Below are 20,046 nucleotides of genomic sequence, written 5' to 3' on the forward strand. Positions count from 1 at the left end.
TAAATCACCAACTATAACATATTTTTTTTAATTACATGTAATATAAAGTGTAAATAATGTTCCCATGGGTTTTCTGCTGGAATATTATGTACTTTAGAACATTAAATTTCTACTGGAAAAGAAAACAAAAATTAATAGCCTAGAAAACAAAACACATGAGGATAGAGTGAAGAAAGAGAATGTGTTTAGTTTGGTGTCTCTGGAAATGTAAAAAGATTGCTGAAAAGGGAAAGAAAATACAACACTTTCTGTTTTGATTTTTAATGTGTATGTCATTACAGACACTACAAAAATTACAAAGTTTACAGTAAAGGAAGAAGAATTCAGGTTGAATGTGAAGAAAAAACCTTACCATTAGAAAGGCTAACAAAGCTTTGGAATAGATTACTTGGAAAGGCACAGAATCTCAGCTGCGATTCGCTTTAAAAATTTGTACAGAAAACCAGAATGCTAGAAATGACAGATGATACTAAACTTGCATCAGAACTCAGGAATTAACAAGTCTTATCCTAGAACTCTTTTTTGCTAAATTTTCTATGATTTGTAAAGTTATTTGTTTCTTATTATAATGCATATATGACAGTTACTGTTCATCACAAGCATTTGCAGTTCGTTTGATTCCATTTATAATATCAGTATTTTCTCTGTAACAGGAGATTCAATTCTGAACCCCTTCTAATGGTGCTGTTAGGGATCTAAAGACAAAAAGAAGGGTCAAAGGGTTATATGCAGCTAAACAAATGACGGTTTCCAGAGGAGACTTTCTTGCCAGCAAGAGAATTACAAGTCACTGCATGGAAGGTTTTAGCAACTCTTGTTATCCATTAATAATAAAAAGAATATTTATCCCATGCAAAGATGGTTAAAAGGTCATGCAATAACACTACTGGGAAAATAATTTTATATATTTATAAATATATCACATTCCATCTCAAAAGAAATCTTTCTTCAGTAGTAACGATTAGCAAATGCTTTGACTGAATTCCAAAATTTGTTAGTTTCCTTAGATCACTATATTGTCCGTAAGACTTCAAAAAGAATTACCAAGGGAATAAAAAAGGGAACTGGAGAATGTTAAGAAACAATTATATCCGTTGTTCTCTGGAGCCCAAACATTTGCTTATGCAACAAATAAAGTTAGTGCTAATTGCTCCATGAAACAGACGTTTCAAATTTGGATTGTATCCAAAACATGGGTGCCTGCCTCGGTTTGCTCTGCCATAAAACTGGTGCAGTCTTCTGCTTGGATGCAGCTATTAGTGTTGATGCTTCATCTTCCTAAAGACCACTTGGCTTCCATGGGGCCTGGCACTTCAAAAGTTTGGGAAACAGGTATTTTGTGCTGAAATCTCTTAATATTGTGTCACACTGTCTTTAGAGTAGACAGAAAGTGGCAAGGAGAGCTGTAAAAGTGGCACTATTGCTCCTGTTACCAACAGTAGGGCTAGAGCTTAAGGGTGGCCAAACCAGGGAGAAGCATGTGCAAAGACAACACAAACTATGATGCGTGCATAGACCTTAAACTGTCACTATATGCCCATAGTTGATTTTTCTGTTTTCAGGGGAGTCTTATCTTTCAAAATTTGCTAAGTGGAATTGAAGCAGTGAAATTAGATACATTTCCAATTACTCTTGATATTGTGGTAGAAGAAAGTGACCCCCATCAATTAGGAGGCTCCAATGAGACAGGGGTTTTCCAGGCACAGAACAGAAGATTCTCGCTGCCCTCAAACATGAAGCAATGTTGGTATTACACAGTAGTTGCTTTATAAATATGTGGCATAATTTTATTTTTCTATTTGCAGTAAGTGGTAGACAATACCTATATTTTGTCATCTGGAAATCAGAAAAAATAAAACCCAGCAGTTATTTTATCTTTTATGTACCACATACACATTGAAATTCAAAATTGTTTATTGTAAATGTATTTAAAATACTTTTACTTGTCTTCATGCCCAAGAATGTGCTTCATTTACTTACTATAAAGCTAACAAATGCAAAAATGCCTCTTTCCTAAAATGTTCATTTTATGGAAAACCTGCTTTTTTAGATTACTTTCACCAGCACCTGTTTATTCTCTACCTGTAATACCTGTAAGTATTAGCATCTGATAAGCATTAGCACGTATAGACAGATGAATCCTTTACTTTCTTTTGTGTATTTGTCTTTCCTCAAAGACACCTAAGAGTTATCAGGCCTCTTTAATACTTGGACACTAAAGGTTCTGCCCAGATTTTTGCCTTACTTAATGCTAGCACTCTGAGAAAAGGTATTTTTTCTTTCGTTTTTTAAAATGTAGACCACCATGATATTAAAAATAATTTAAAAGTATATTTCTATATATAAACTTCTCTACAATGTGGCAATAGCCCCTCTTCTCCTGGTCTGAATTCCCTCCTCATTACATCTAGCTTATCTTCTGTTCCCTTGTATAAAGGAGCCTTCAGGGTTATATTTTTTTATTATTAGCTCTTTTCATCCACAGGCACAGCCCGTCTTTTTCTCATCTTTCACAGGAACAGACCTCACAGACCTCACTTAGGCCATCACTGCCCAAGCATTCCAACCATATAAAGTTCATTGAGACATGTTTACCTAAACTTGGAAATCTGCACCCTTATCTGGATTTATTTTGCAATCATTGGGGAAAAAAAAATAATTCCAGATCATTATTATGATTTATGATACTTTCAATGTGAATAGGTGAATCAGGCCCTAAAGTGCCTATTTCTCCCCTTTTACTCTGTCGTGATTCTAGTTCACCAACTGAAGTGGGAACGTCAACCACACCCCTTAGTCTGCACAAAGGGCTCCAAAGACCTGCTGGTTGCTTTAGCTGGCTATAGATCTATACAAAATTAGATGAGGAAAAACATAAAAAAACCCACTTAACACTTTTCTTCCAGGCTTATTTTATTTTTTTATCATTCCTTGAACTTTCATCAAGATTCTTATTATTCTTCTGCACAAGTTTTGTCTTTGTAATTATAAGGGTGAGCTGAACTCATATTCTCCTCTCCTTAGACATTTTTTTCTTCCTGAGCTGGTTAAGAAATTTAAATGAAAGGAATATTTTGTCATTCTGTTTTTCCTTTCTGCTTCCTCTGTCTCTGAGTCTCATGCTCTGCTCTTCTTGACTAATCATAAGCATGGATTACCTTAGTCTTTTGTTATGGCATTTTTCAAAGAAAAGAGACAGTAGAAAACAGGTTCATTTATATATTAAAAATTAGATATATTTTCATATTTTTTTCTTTTCCCAAGAGGGAGGTATTCAGTGATTTTGCTTCTCAGTGTAACCTTGTTCATAGCTAAGTCTCTCGGATTCAATCTTTTTTCTCCTCCATCTAACCATGATGAAATAATGCATAGCAGAAGATAGTCAAGAAACATTAGGATACATACTGTTCCAAAAATGAAACTTAAATTCCTAAACCCTGTATAATGTTATCATAAAATTAATGAATGAAGTATGGTAGCACAAGAGAGGTAAAGCTAGAAAGAAAACTGAATTCCAGGTGTGAAACTCATATGGCTTTCTTGTCTTTATACCACACCTTTAAACCTCCAAGACCTTCCTGTCGAGAAAAATAAGCACTCAGAGAGACAGGCACAGTTCAGGTCTTTTAAAGGACATTTTAGCTTTGCTTTTCTGTTTTGTTTTGTTTGGTTTGGTTTGGTTTTGTTTTGTTTGGTTTTGTTTGGTTTGGTTTGGTTTGGTTTGGTTTGGTTTGGTTTGGTTTGGTTGGTTGGGTTTTTTTAATATACTAAGATAATTCCAAGTGAATGCAGCCCAATGTAATTCTGCTTTTTGCATGGAAACAATATATCCCTTACCAGTGCTTTTTCTGTGCATGGCTGGGGATATTTGTGGTTGTTCTGACCAGCAGAGTTTAAAGATGCAGAGATACTTTTAGATTTCCTCTTAAGACAGTATGAGGGTATGTAAAGCAGCTGTGCTCCCCAAAGCTGCAAACAGGCTTTTAGACTATCTGTTGCTGAATTCCAACATTTACACTTTTTCTACAGTTACAAAACTCCTAACATTTCTAAGTTCACATTTTTATCTTTCCCACCACCTGAGAATGCCATCTGCTGTTTATCTCAAATATATCCAACTTCCCATAGCGCATTTCCTTAGGATATTCTCAAATTCCATTTTGATTGGACTTTGTTTTTCATTTTGTTTTATTTTTGGCTTATTTATTTAGTGATGAAACTGTGCAAAGTGCAAAGCACACGTGGGTTTTGCTGTACTTTTCCGTTCCATTGAAATCTGTCAAGCAGCGGATTTTAAACAAAAAGGACAGTTCTTTGTTTGAATTGGTCACAATTCATATTAGTACCTATGAAGCGGTGGTTCATGGGGATTAAGTCACATTTGAAATGCTTATTCTTGACTTATGATACAGACAGTGCACAACCAAGGATCGAGATACCCAGGGCAGTTATTATATATTTTCTACATAATATATTGGTTTGCCTAGCAGAATACATTGGGATGCATTTTTCTAGGAGATGCTGACTTCTTGAGAAGGGTTTTTTTTCTGGAAAATTGTGTTCCTTTCAGAAGAAGTCTTGTTAGGTAGCCCTTTCAAGCTCCGTGTGGAAATCAAGTCAGAGTGGACTCTGATAACGGCACACTTCAAATCAGAGTGAAATGTTGATGAGTGCTTATGCCTCTAAGGCATTTTAATGTGGACCCTTTCTCAAACTATTCTTATAGTGATAGTTCAATTTAATTCTTTAAATAAATGTGAGATTCATCTAATCTACGTATAGTTTCTAAAAACCTTCTGCCTAGCCATAGTAATCAAGGCTTCAGCCACAGTCAATTGAAAGAAATAGCTGGATGGGGCAGGTACCTGTCTTTTAGGATGACACAAACCTTTCCCTGACACTGCTTCTTCTATATGGCTTTAGAGGAAACTTGGACCACTTGCTTCATAAAGCATTTTAGATGGCTAGGGTTAAAAAAAAAAAAGCATGAAAAATGAAATTAAATGGGGGCCAAGTCACTATCGGTGTGCTCATAATGCCAATATTGGGGCCAATATTGTTTAACATCTTCATTTATGACCTGGATAATGGGTAAGAGTGCATCTTCAGCCAGTTTACAGATGATACAAAACCGGGAGGATTGGCTGGCAGGCCAGATGATTATATCACCTTTTAAAGGGACCTTGATAGGCTCTAAAAATGGGCCAACAGGAAATTCATGAAGATCATCAAAGAGAAATGCAAAGTCCTGCCCATAAGACGGATCATGCATCAGAACATGCTGAGGACTTTTATTATTGGGTAGAAATGCCTAATGGGAGTTGGGGGGAACAGTGAAGGTGGAGTAAAGAAGACAGCCAGACTCTTCTCAGTGGTGCCCACAGACAGGCCACGAGTTAACAGGCACAAACTGGAATGCATGAAGATCCACCTAAATATAAAAAACACATTTTTTTTTTTTTTTTTTTTTTAACTGGGACAGATTGTCTAGAGAGGTTGTGAAGTCCTTGAGATATCCAAAACTCAACTGGACACGGCCCTAAGCAACCTGCTGTAGCTGACCATTCTCAGACGGGGGAAGTTGGAACCAGTGATCTCCAGAGACCCTTTCCAGCCAAAGCAATGCTGCTCTTCTGTGAAGACCCTGTGAATTAGTAACTTGTCAATATTCCTAACCCAGGTCTTGCAAACCTTAATTAAATGCCTACTCTCTCCCTCTCTTTCTAAAAAGACTTTAAAGACCCGAATTTCTGGATGCAGCAGAAGACAAACTGAGGCTGCAACCTCAGCCTTCTCTCAAATCAGAAATTTTATTGTACAAACTATCCCAGTCTGGGGTTCTCACTCAAAGATACTTCTTGGAACCTCCTGCTGTACTTGCTTTAGAGAAATGTTGATCTTCATTGAGCACCCCAGACATAGGTATGTACTGCAGTTTGGGATGACCCAGTGTACTCTAGACTGCTGTACAGGGCTGGGAGATGGAGACTTGCATTGGTAGAGGTTAAATGATACTATATGTTTATGCAAAAGCAGCTCAGACTCCTGGTGCTTTATTTTGAGAAGGTGCTGGTGTAAAAACTAGTCTACTACTAATTGACACCTGTAGCAGTAATGCTTGAAAATGCTGATGTCTTTTAAAATATACTGAATAACATAAATATTTCAGTTGAATTTGTTAGAGTCCTATATTTCTTGTGTAGTGAGCATGTGCAGAGTGCAAAAAATGGGAATTTGAGCTTTTCCTTAGGTCAGGATGAATTAGTGAAGATCTTGGTTTAATTCCTGCAGTGGTGGCTTCTTTGATTTTATTTTTTTTTTCAGTTCAATGGAGAGAGACTTCATCCAACATCTAAACTGTACATTTCTGAAAATCTTGCTTTAAAAACATGCAGGATCAATGAGAACACCAAGATTTCAGGCTTGGAGCAGGAAGGATTATCTAGTGGGTAGAATATAAGCCTGGAAATTAGGGGACCCAGGTTTGGCTTCCTTCACTGTCACAGGTGTTTTATGTTATCCTAGATAAGTCATTTTGCCTTTCTGTGCCTCTTACTCCCAATTGTCAAATAATTCTTCCTTCTTTACCTCTGTGGGATATCATAAAGCATGTGAAGTGTCCAGATTTTATAATATTAGTTGCCATAAATGTATCTTAGGCTGTCAATTTTATGTTGGTGAAGGTGTATTTTGTTAAGAGAATCCAACAGAGTTATTTTGTCATTATATTGCATAACAGAACAGAGTCAGCTCGCGATTTTGCAGAAATATAGATGAGGGGTTTGTGGAGTTTTGTTTTATTTTGTAGAGTTTTCTTATCACAGGGATGGGGGCAGGGCTGAGGGAGGGGGGAATGAGGGGAAGAGCCTGGGTGGGAGGTGAGGCAGTCAGTCAAGATGTGCTGCCTGCTGCTCCCAAGGTGTTGGAAGGACTGAAGGCAATGACTTTGGTTTCTGACAGACATAATCCTAAAAGCCCTGATTCCTCCTTTATAAGCAGCAGCAGCCACCAGCCATGGCAGGTTTTCTAAGTCAACTGTTTGTTGTCCTATACAACTGTTTTGATATTCCTAAGCCCAGCTTTGTAATAAAGGCAGCATTGCGCTCAGGCATTTGAGGTTCAATTTAATTTCTTAAGCCAAGTACCCCAAGGCTTGTAAGAGACCAGCACCTCCTTGGAAAGGGAGCTGAAGATCAGTTACCTTAAAATGTCTTGAATGACCCAGAGTACCAGTTGTTAGATTATTGGGTCAGAGCCTTGTTCTTGTGTTTTTAAAACTTATCTGAAATCAACTCAAAATACACCCATAGAACAAACATTGTCTCCACTGTTGCTTTCTTCTCTTAATTGCAAAGTGTAGTCAGAGCATCAGTTATGATGCTCATTTCTCGGTTTTGATAATTCTCACTTTGGGGATCAGGTTCTTCTGCACAATAATTAGCGTTATGCAGAACGATCAGAAAACATGAGCTTTTAGGGATTGAATTTATAGGACATCAGATGTCTTGGGTATCTAATAACCTAACTGGAGTTAGGAGCCTAAACAACTTTGTTCTTCTGTCCTTTATTACTCCAGTATTATGGAGAGCATATAAGAAGAAGAAGGAGAAGAAATGAGGAAAGAATAAATAATTCTGTCAATCTAATAACTTGCACCAGCCAAACCAACCAACCAACCACAAAATCCCAATTTCAAATAATCTCAAATGGAGATTTCTAGCCTAATTTGTTCATGAGGATAGATGAGTGTTTTTTCCCTAATTGATAGTTTCGAATGGGAGTATGGACTTTTGTTCTCTGATCATCTTGGACATTGTTAGAGTAATGTTTCAGTTGATAGTCTGGCACTTCACTCTCCCTTTTTTCCTCATACTACAATTTCAGAGTCAGTTAAGTCATCTGATGATGCTTTTTAATTCTCTTATAAATAACAGGTTTGCAGAATGGCAGAACTGCTGCTAAGAAATTATAGCCCCCCAGAGCAATTTGGGCATTACTTTGGATGACTTGCACATGTCTTTTATTTCAAAATTATTATAGTGATGTTTTCATATAATCTTTTATTAAATTGAGAAGTTAGCTTCAGAAGGGCTACTGTAACTATAACCCAGTTCTGTACAAACTGATTTAGTATTGGCAGTGTGTAACCCTATACAGTTCTGTTTCAGTTCCTATTTTTTTCTCAGATTAATAAAAAAGCAAACATACACAAAAGAAATTAGATTAGTTTTCAAGCAGAAAAACATTTGTATGACAAAATCACATTATTGCAAATATCACAGTTAACTCACTTTGTGCTAAGAGATCAGTACAAATATCTTGAAACACCTAAGTTACATGGAAAAAAATAACCTCTACCCAAAAGATGCCAAACATTTCTCTCCCCACACCACAAAGGCACATTATCCCACTGATGGCTCTTGCAAGGTTTTTTGTATCTCCTTTGAAACATAAACTACTTCGGTGATATTTTTGTATGCTAAAAAAATTACTGGCCTAATGGCAAATCTTCAATGCATGCATAATGAACAGCATAAGTTTTCCATTCAAAGGCCTTTAGAAACTTAAGAACACTAAGAAATAAGTGAACCTGCAAACCATTACACATTTTCTCTGAAATTGGTCTGTAACTGTTTATCAGTGTCTTTACCAGTTTGGGATATACAGTAGGCTAAAACTGAGTATGTCTTGACCTGTTTTTGAGTGTTCTGTCTCCTGTGAGACTTATAACCTGGGAGAGCAAGTGACCTATATTTATGCAACAAATTGTACCAAATGTCATGATGACACCCTAGAACATCTAAGACATTCATATATGGCTAGTAAATAGGACATCAGACCCATGGGAGACCAGTGGCCTTCTGGAGCAGCATCGGGAGACCACATCTCAAATGGGACCAGGTATCCTCACAAGAGTAACTGCATCACTTCTGGGAATGATTCTTTTCATCTCCTGTAGATATCTACACTGAGATGAAATGAATCTTAGGTCTTTATCAACTGTCAAAGATAGAGTGATTAACTTCTTACTGACATTGAAACTATAACTGTGGGTTTCAGTCTACAGATGAGGTATCTACAGATAGGTATAAAAACTAAGTTTTTGCCAGTGATTAATATGTCTATACTATCTGTATGAGATTTTGACTCTTTTCAGTCAATGAAAATCTGAGGCTGTATTCAGTTCCCTCAAAACTATTAGTTTTGCTTCAGACAGTTGAGGATTTCCTACAAGTCCATACATGACTGGCAAGTAGGACACTGGACACAAATGTAATGTGCAGTTTCTGAGCAGTAGATGGAGGCCAAACAGGAGATTACAGAATACCTACTATGACACTAGACACCTGAATACACCTGATACTGACAACTGAATCCTGTCCTCACCACCTGTATTAATTATTGGCTCAATTCAGCTACTTAAGTATAGGCATCTTGAGTCTACTTTTAAGCTCCCTGTTTGGCCTTCATATGACTCTGCAGAAGGGTACAAGTCTGCTCTTCATTATATCTGCTACATCATATGCATGTCTTACAAGTCCTGCTGCATCTCATATAGTACTAGACATCTAAGGATGTGCTACTGAACCAAACTCAGGAACCCTGCCTACTGTAACTGAGAGCAGCCTGAGGTCAGGGGCTCATCTTGCTCGCTGTAGGGTGATGGGGGTCTGTTGAAGAAATATGTGGCTTGTATCAAAGTACCAGAGACAAGCAGATACACAACTGTGTCTGCTTTATGTATCAGCAGAAACCTAAGGGGTTTTTTCACAAAGGTCATCACAAGCCTAGATCTGGGTAGAAGGCAAGTTTAGGCTTGGTGGATATGGTCTGAGACATTTGCCTTTATTTGAAGGCCACATCCAAGTTGGTAGCTAGGGATTTCAATTGCTCTTTTTCCATAGCAAAGGTCAGTAAAACTTCAGACTTCAGAGGAAGTAGAGATGAGTTTTTGTTCATGCAAACCCACCAGAGTCAGGATATCTGAAAGGCAGCATAAGTTATGGAATAATTTGGTTAGATGGGATCTCTGTAGGCCATTGGGTCCAACTCCCTGCTCAAAGCAGGCCCATCAGCCTGCAGAAGCCTACAAGCCCCATGTACAAGAGATACATGGAAAAAGCTAGTGGACTGCAGCATAATCATCTTGCATACTCCTTTCAAGTTGCTGCTTTGAATGGACAAGTCCTGGTAGACAAACTGAAGCTAATCTCCTTGCCTTATTTCAGCTCAAGTCCTTTCTTTCTTCTCTTTAAAACAAAGCTGTTCCAAGCCTGAATGAAACCCCTTTGCCATCCTACTGATTTCAATAAGACATAGTAATGCCCTATAGTGACTTCTTTTTTTAAGTACCTATTTTAATTTACAGTGCAGTTTATTAGATGGTAACAGGATACACTTACAACAAAATAAATTAAAGTGAAATAGCAGAAGGTTTGAACCACACACACCTAAATACACAAAGAAAGATAGACAAGTTCAGAACTAGCAGGTGCTTCATCGCCTGCATGAGAATTCACTGAAGAGGAGCTGAGAGTATTAGGAGTCTCATGTGTTAATGCATAGCCTTCTGTAGCCTTCACATTTAGGTAGAAAGCTTTTCATTCATTCAGTGAAGCATAATGCAAAAGCAAACTTAAGAATTTATGTAAACAGGGGGATAAAAGTTTAGGCACAGACTGTGAGCTGGTGTAAATGTAACTTTTTGTTTCTCCACACCAATTCCCATCGGGACTTTCCAAGTTCTGCTGTAGTCTCCAGCACTGACATCTCTGAGTGAGTGTTTTTACCCATAATCTGTATAGAAATTATTTTTGAAAATGTAGAATGTTTATTAGTATATTTAATAGGAATTGTTTCTAGTAACAAATGTGTCAGGTTTTGGTTTTGTTTTCAGTTTTTTGTGGGGTTTTTTGATTGTTTTTTGTTTGTTTGTTTGGTTGGTTGGTTGTTGTTTTTTTTTAATTGACCGTTTCATATGGCTGGATTTATTCCCTTGAAACATAAGTATTTAATTGAAAGATATTATAGATTCATATGTATATATTTACAGATAACAGATTTTAGCTTGAAAGCAGAAGGTTTTGTTCTTCAGCCACAAAAATGTTAAGTGCTGCATTTTATAATGAAAAATGGAAAAAGAATTATTCAAAGGAAAACAAAAACATATTCTCTGACCATTTCTATTAATAGCAGCTGGTTTTCTTATTTGAAATATACATGGCAATCCTAAGATGTAAAATGCAAAGGGCTTTTTTTATTCATAAGAAGTTTCAGGAGACAAAGGGCTTCTCTGCATTTCACCAGTGTGAAGCAGACCAAAACTGCGTACTTGGAAATGTAGCACTATCTGCAGTGACTGGGTGCAAAACTATTTGAAACTGCTCATTTCTTTTTCTGGCTTAGCAAAGCCTCTGATCATCCTGTAACTATAGCAACATAACCACAAGCTGTTCAATTTTAGACACTTTTTGTGCATTGTCTATTTTTTTCCAGAATATAAAAAGATAATGAGATACAAGCAGTCTGCTTTGTTTGCCTTGTTAAGCTATATTTAAATAATAAGTGATAAACAGAATGAATTAAAAAACCTCCTGTCTCTAAATGCTTTTAATGTTAAATTCATTTACCTGAAGACTTAAAGAAGGTGCTATGTTTTCCTGAGTGTAGGCACACTGTGCCATTTGAAAAGCCCTAGGGGCTCCCACTGGGTATCCAGTTGCCACAGCACAAGTGTAGATGTTTGAGAGCTTGTAGGTGGCTTAGGTAGAACTAGACATCTGTGTCTAGGTAACTAAATTGCACCAAAGACTGGTCATATATTTTTTGAAAGATCCTTGAATCCTACCAGCAAGGTGACTGGATATTTCCTTATGTTAAACATCCAGGTAATGGTAAAATCCTGCCTACTGGAACACACTGGACGGTAATGTAGCAGGTCCCATGAAAACCAATAGATTGTTTCTCCCCCCTAAAATTTATTCTTTGCAGGCTTCTTGAAATATTGCAAACTAAAAAATCTGAAGTGGAATTTAGGGATTTGGCTGCGAGGTAAGAGGTTTAATTCAGCTGCCTGTACAGAGGGGTCTTACGCAGTTGAAGAAGCCATTTTTCCCAAAGCTGGAGTGATGCAGGTTTCCTGTAGGTCTTGTGTTATATTTGCTAATCCCATGAGGATGCCTCAGATAGCACACAGCAACATGCAGTTCTGCAAGGATAAATCAGCTGTAGTGCTCATGCTGATAATGAAGGTTCAAGCTATGTAATGAAGATCTAATCAAAACAGTCAGGAGCCAAAATCTAGAGACATATATATAAGTATATGACTCTCCACCTGAGTTGATTCAGTGTATAAAACTGAGAACTAAAACTATTTGAGGTTTTTTAGAGTACATGATAAATTACACAAAGATGACAAAACACTATAATGAAGACATTTCCTTCAGAGCAGCTGGAGGAAAAGCAGAATACCCCAGGACATTTCAAATGCCATAAACAATTTAGAAACTGAGTGAAGCAGTGGACACTTGTGTGCGCAGCTATAAACAAAAGAGGTTTTATTCATTCTTTTAATCACATCAAAAAGATGCAAATAGTATGCAAAAGGATAGAACCTGTGAAAAATGCCTACTATTAATATTACAGTCAAAAAACAAAAAGAGAAACACTTAGCAAGTATCACACAGATCATCATATTTCTAATACTGTCAAGAGAAATAGAACATTTTAGGAGTGCCAAGTGAAATGTGCTGGTGTTGTAAGTCTCAAAGCCATAGACAGGCCCAGTAAAAGCCCTACATTCTTCCAGTTAGAGAAGAGTTCTGATTATTTTCTGACCATTCAAGATCCAAAGAGTAAATCAGCACCTGTACAGCGTGGCCATTCACAGTTCATTGCTGGACTTTCTTTGTAGTCATTAGAAAAAAAGAGAAAAGTTCAAGGTGCAATTCACCACAGCTAGTCTGTTTTTTTCAGAACAGATTAAATTACATGTCCGCAAGGTTTAGTTCTCTTCATATTAGCAGAGGACAGAATGATCAGAGCAGAGCAGATGCCTACCGTGAGTGACATGGACCACTCGTAAAGAAAGAAACTATTTTGCAGCATGTTTCCATCTTGAGCCCCAACGTCTGCGAAAGTAATATATGTCTGCAATTAAATGGATCTTATATGACTACATTAGGATTCTGTCTATTTTTTCACAAATTGTCCAACTCAAACTGGTATGTCTTTTGCTTTTTCTAATCATTCTGATTATGTAAGAAAAGTCTCACACTATGTCTGGGAGCAAAGCTGGTCAAACTTTTGCTTGGTGAGATAGTGGTTTTATCTCAAGTGAGGTCCGTGGCACTATTCTTGTGGAAAACTGGAAAAGTAACTTATTTGCTTTTTGTTAAACTTTTCAATTTTTGAATTAACTCCTCCAGATGAAGTGCATGAAAAGATGAAAAGCTCCCCCCCTCCTTTTTTCTGTCATTTCTAGATATTTTTATATTTCTAGATATTTTTGTTCACACACACACAGACACAAAGAAAACTTTTTACATCTTCTAGTCCTTAATTTCCAAATAATAACACATTATCTTAATTTTATTTCTTGCCTGTAAGCATAAAAATAAGATTGCTTGTACAAATGAAGTTAGGCAAGAACATAATTGTTTACAAGACCAGGGATGCAAGCATCCCTTTAAATCAAGGTTTCTTTATCTCTTTTTTATTCTTTTTTTTTTCCTTCCTGTACTACTTAAGTAAATTACTAATATCCAAACGGGGGGAGGGGGAGGGATACACGGATGGACAGACGATGGACGGGGCCGGGACGGCAACGATGACAACGAACCACTTATGTTTCAGATATTCTGAAATCAAAGAAAGAACTAGATTAAGTGATTTATCAACATATCTAAACCTGTAAAGAGTGAATGATCATAAACAATGACTAAATAATAATATTTCAGTTACGCAAGGGCAAAATGTATTCACACTGTATCATATCACATAGGCGATCATAAAATTGAATGATTGCTCAAAGATCATTATCAGAAGAGTCTAAAGCCAGCATTTCTAATAAGGATTATACATAATCAGATAAATAGCTATGAGCATCTGCAGTCAAATTCCTTACCTTTCTCCACTGCTCTTCGTGTTATTACAGTAGTTATCAAAAGGCACAAACACAGTTTTGCATTCTCTTTTTGTCGCAGATCTTCCAAATCATCTTAACCCCATGGCTAGTCACCAAAACAGTTATTAATCTGCCTACCCTTTCCCTACCAATTCCCACCTTCATGACCTCTCAGAATTCAGTTCTGCTTCCATCAGACAGATGAAAATAGTAACTAGAAGTATTTCCTTGGGGCAGGCAATTCTGACCAAAAGTCCGTGTGATTTTTTTTCCTTCCTATCTTTTCTCTGTCATGAGAACGAGGAGTTGCATACCTGCCCCCAGACAGCTATATGTTCTTATTCCAGAACACGCTTGCTGCCCTTTTTCTGAGGGACCCTAATCCTCATATTAGCTCATACTCCTATGGATAGAAGCCTCACACCCTTAAGAAATATGAGTAGTGTTAAATCACCCTCACAGTCTGGATATTCAGATTACACACAGCTAAGGGTCTTCTCTGGTGAGCCAGTGTTACGGCTTAACCCCAGCCAGCAACAGGTACCACACAGCTGCTTGCCTACTTCCCCCTCCCCCTGCAAGGGATGGGGAGGAGATTTAGGAAAAAGATAAACTCATGGGTTGAGATAGAAACAACTTTAATTAATTAATTAATCAATTAATTAATTAACTAATTAATAGTAATAGTAATAGTAATAATATAAAGTTGATAAAGAGAGAAAGGGAGGGAGGAATAAAATCCAAAAAGGGAAAAAACCAAGCGGTGCACAATACGGTTGCTCACCACCTGCTGACTGATGGCCCTGAGCAGTGATCATCAGCACCAGCCAACTCCCCCCGGTATATACTCAGCAGGACAGTCTATGGTATGGAATATCCCTTTGGCTTGTTTGGGTCAGCTGGCCCTGTGGTATCCTCTCCTGATTGCCACCCTTCTTGCTGGCAGGGCCTGAGAAATTGAAAGTCCTTGAGTTAGTTTAAATGTTAGTTAGCAATGACTAAAACCATTAGTGTGTTGTTGTAAGGGCCCTTTCTGAGAAAAGGCTTTGCCCATTGCCTGGGTGCCGGGCTGCAGAGTGATTCTGCCTGAAAATGTAGTGAGGGAGCAACTGGCACTAAATCTGGCTCCCTGAGCTCACCTGCACATCAGTTCTGTGCTCACCCATCTGCAACGAGGGGCTGGCCAAAGCCCCCCCAGCTTAAACCCTGAGTTGGGAAGAAGAGACCTCCTCAGGTGAGCAGGGGGGAGTAAACAGCTCGGTGGGGTGTGACCTGGCTGCCAAGGTGCTTTGCTGCACGTAGGCACGTTCCAGGGCAGAACCTGGGTGGATGAGCGGTTGGGTATAACCAGCACTGGTGTACGCAATGGGGGATCTCACCTGGGGTCCGGGCCTTCATGTGCCACGTTATAAACATTATTCTCATCTTAAATCCAAACCACAGCACTGTACCAGCTACTGAGAAGAAAATTAACTCTATCCCAGCCAAAACCAGGACAGCTAGAGAAGAAGGAAAGGCAGAAGAGTTGGACAATGTCTACCTATTGTTGAAGTAATGCTGTTGGGCAATCAGGAATGTAAAATTTAGGATGCACAAAGGAGAGAGGTCAAAAAAGTGACTTGTTCACAAGATCCTACAGCTAAAAGTTTGGTCTATGTGAATTCACTGTGAAGCCAGGAATGTCATGGCGTAGAAAGAAGGCAAGACAAAAGGAATCTGGCACAAGTAATTAGCTTCCTTGCTTAAAGGGGATAGTCTTGAGGCTAATAAGAACATTCCTATGTGTGAGTTCTTACCTGAAAGAGAAAAAACTTGAATAAAACTTCAATTCAACTCCAACATGCTATAGCCAATACTTCTGGGGGCGGGGCTGGGATTTTTGTTTCAGCACTGCAGACAAATGGTATGTTAAGATTATATTGTTGTGGTCTTGCTAGAGTAGTTACCAATAGCAAGTAGGAAAAAACATAATTGCCCATTCAGAGATAGTGATTTTGCTAATAATCTTGTTTCAGCATGTTAGTGTTTTTTCTATAAGCTACTTGGAACACATTTGGAAAGTCTGACTAATGACATGTGAAATCATATATACAGTAAAAACTATTACACACTATGAAATGTGTCCTTGCAGTGTTATTAAGTGGCCTGCTTCATTACAAATACCGTATAATAATCATGGCTGATAGAGTTTAAACAAGAATTCACTGCAGTTTGTTTTGGTTCAGTAGAGATAGCTATGTCAAAGGTTTTGTATTTAGCTACAAACATTTAGGCTTAAGGAGAGAGAATCTAAGGGTAACTTGTATTGATGCAATATTACATTTTCTTTAAACTTTAACAAATACACCTGTGATTTAACAAATTCACCAGTGAATGTGAAAACATAACACAATGTAAAATACTGAATATAAATACTTTAGGATTCAATACAGAGACCTTTTTAGTTCAAGTTGTGTTTCAAATAGCTGCTGTACCTTATTTATGCAGTATAAACAACCTATGAAATGACAATTTAGGTTAGCCTGTATTCATTCCTCTCTATACATGAATTAGGAGTGTAGAAAAGTACTAGCCCTTGATTTTAGGTGTACAATTCAAGTCAGGTTTGGGGCTTAAACAAGATCTATATTTCAGACGTGAGTTTTGACTCTGTCCTTTCTTTAATACTGATTTTTGTTGGTTGCTTGTGGTGCTTTCTGTTTTCCCAAGAATGGCAGCAATTAAACCAGTACTAAGGGAAATGAAACGGATCGTGCATTTCATACATTAGGAATTGATTTAGTGTTAGGATTCCACTCTGGAAGGAAAAAATGGCTGCTGGGGAACCTCCTCTGGGCATTGCCTCCTCAAGACATTACCAGATTCTCATTTCATTTTACATGTAGAGTTACTGCCACTTAGATGTTAATATTGTACATGGGGCATTACTGACTGTGTGTGCTATGTGTTTAATTGCATTGAGTAATGGTATATAAAGGAAGAACTACGGGGAAAATATGGGTAATATTCCTTAAATTAATATCACTATGGAGTAAAAGTGAATCCCTTTCTTAAGAGGGAAACAGATGTTGATGCAGCACCCCTTCTCGGAAGCCTCAATCACTTGGATAGACTTTTACTATAGTGAAGATGGATATGAAGGGTTTTCACATGTTTCAATGTGCTCATCTTTGCCTTCAGCTTCTGTCTTGGTTCCTCTGGCAGAACAGGTCTGTTGACTGCAAGAATACAACATTTCTTATCTTCTTGTTAGATATGACCATATACTTCACTTCAATATCACTGAGTATTGTCCTAGCATGGTGGCATGGAGAAGTGGAATTTTGTTCATTTGATGGATAACATCTTTGCTTTGATTTATTGTATTTTTTTTATTAGCACAAAAGATATAAACCATATAACTGCACCTTAAATCCTTCCAGTCAACGTTTTCCTTGACATCAGCTCTGAAATAAGTAACTTGCCTTGATATTTAGATTATATTTAGAATACAGGAACTTGTTTTTTCTGAAGTCACCAGGAAGTCTATGGGATCTGTTGCTGCAGAAGACCATTGAGATGAATACTTTGGATTATTTTAATATTAAATACATTGAGATTGACATAAGATATGCAGTAATTGACCAAGTTTCCAGCTTGTTTCTAACTGAGGCTAGTGTGTCACTGTGATATGCTGTCAACAGATCATCTTGCTTATTGCTGATATGGATGACTGAGTTTGTACTTGCTACCTGGTAAAATAACTAGGGGTTTATATGAGAAATGGCAGTACCGTTAAACTTAATGTGCTTATTTTTTATTTTTTTTTTTCTATAGGTCAATAATAGATCAACCCTGATCTACACATAAAGAAAATAAGAGAAACCTCAAAAGTCAGCAGAGAAGAAATAAATCATTATTTAACAGTCATGGCACAGAGCTCTGCAATTTTTGAGCAATTTTCAAGGACTGCCCCAGACCTAATACATTAAGGTCCTCCATGCCAAAATTCATGATAACCAAAACTGCAAGCTCCAGATCAAGAACAAATAGTCATAGTTAAGTATAAATAAGAAACAGCAGATTTTAGACTCTGGTCAGATCAAGAACAAATACCTGCAAACTGATGAGGTACAAATCTTTTAATAGCAGGAATCAAGTGCACAGATCAGACTACTTTTTCTAATGACATATAACCACCTGATTTTTCTCTACATACCAATTGCAGCCACGCACTGGAAAAATGAGCTGCTTTATGTCATTAGTGCACTGATGACTGCCAGCTCAAATCTCTTTAAATACTGACCTGCCCATCCATATAAAGTAATTTTGCAGAATGCTGCAGGAGACCTTTACCAAACCCACATGTACCAAATGAGGAACAGCATGTCATCATTTGGCATTTCAGAGCATGGGAATCCATTTCAGAGCTATTACGTCTCCCATGTCCCCAGAAGTCATCAGTGTTAAAGGAGGCCTCATACTTCTTTAAGAGAAAGAAAAATCAATTTTGTCTATCCATTACATAGTTCCAGAAACTGTGAACTATTGAAGCTATGTACTATGCCTCGTCCTGAACTAGACCAAGATGGATTAAGGGAACCTGAATACTCCAGATTCTATCTGTTTACAACTTTCTCAGTAATGTGTCACAGGAAGGGTAAGCTAGGTATAAGGCAAAAAAGAAATCATTAGGGTCTGTCCAATATTTTCTGTGAACTTTTTGGGGCAGAAAATTGTGTTTTCATTGAACGCATGTCTACAGTGTCTGCTTTCCCCAATCTTTCAATTTTTGTCAGATAACGAAAGCTTCAGGATTTTCATCAAAAAGGCAATTTTCCACAGGAAAGAATTCTGTTGTTTGACTGTATCTAGAAATTACCAATTTCAAAAGATAATTTGCTAAGCTAAGTCACAATGAATATGATTATTTACAACCAACACTAGTCCTCACTGTGAAATCTGAACAATCTTTACTAAAAACAGAACTTATGTGTATGTGAAAGCCGTAAAGTGAACAAGTCCAATACACCTTAGCATCTTGTAACTGCATGCAGTGCTCTGTGAAATTCCCATTTCTCCTAGTGCAGTATCCACCCTTTTTTTCCCCCTCGCTAGTGCTTGAAATAAATACTCCTCCTCTGATGTCAGTATTCAATCAAAATTGGTTTACAAATGAAAAAGAGAACTTGAACCAGAGAGTGTAATTTGAATAATAATCAAACCCTTGAAGTTAAATGTGATGAAAAGGCTGTTTAATTTTGCTTTAATTCTAAAATGTTAGTGCACAGTAACATTTAATTAGTCATCTTGCGGGGAAGGAATACACCCCATAAAACTTTTTATGTGTTATCACTATAAGATGCGCACACAAAAAGGATATCATGGAACAGATGATCACTGTTTGACTTCAAGTTTCATTTTAATCCCTAATTGGTTTGAGACCACTAGCTTTTCTGCTTGACTGAAGGCAGAACTGGAACCTCGTAAAGCAGGCACTTTTTTTTCATTTCTTCTGTTTTAACTGTAATAAAAGAGCCTTCCCAATTTCCTTATAATCTGCTTCATGTCAATTCCCTCAGGTAGCTGGCTTCATTCTAATTCTATTTTTAAACAAAAGTAGTTGGTTCTTGCTCTTCTTAGCTACCCTTTGCTTAACCTTTAATTTGAATCTGCCAGTCTTTCCTGTTTGTCACTTAGAAGAAATGCACTAATAAGTAAGAAACAGGTTCTTCGTACAGAAGAACAAAAGTCCCTTTTTCCTTTATTGTCTCATCCTATGCATCTTGCTGAATATTCCACTTTGCTGTTATATAGTATCCTGCAACAAATCCATCAAAACCCAGAAAATGCAAAACTTGAGATTGCCGGGATAATAACACTTCAGACTAACAGTGTACAGCAGCACATCCCAGAGTGAAATCTAGCTCTTGTATAAACCT

The sequence above is a fragment of the Falco cherrug genome, chromosome 5 (assembly GCF_023634085.1).
Source record: "Falco cherrug isolate bFalChe1 chromosome 5, bFalChe1.pri, whole genome shotgun sequence".
In the NCBI taxonomy this organism is placed as follows: Eukaryota; Metazoa; Chordata; class Aves; order Falconiformes; family Falconidae; genus Falco; species Falco cherrug.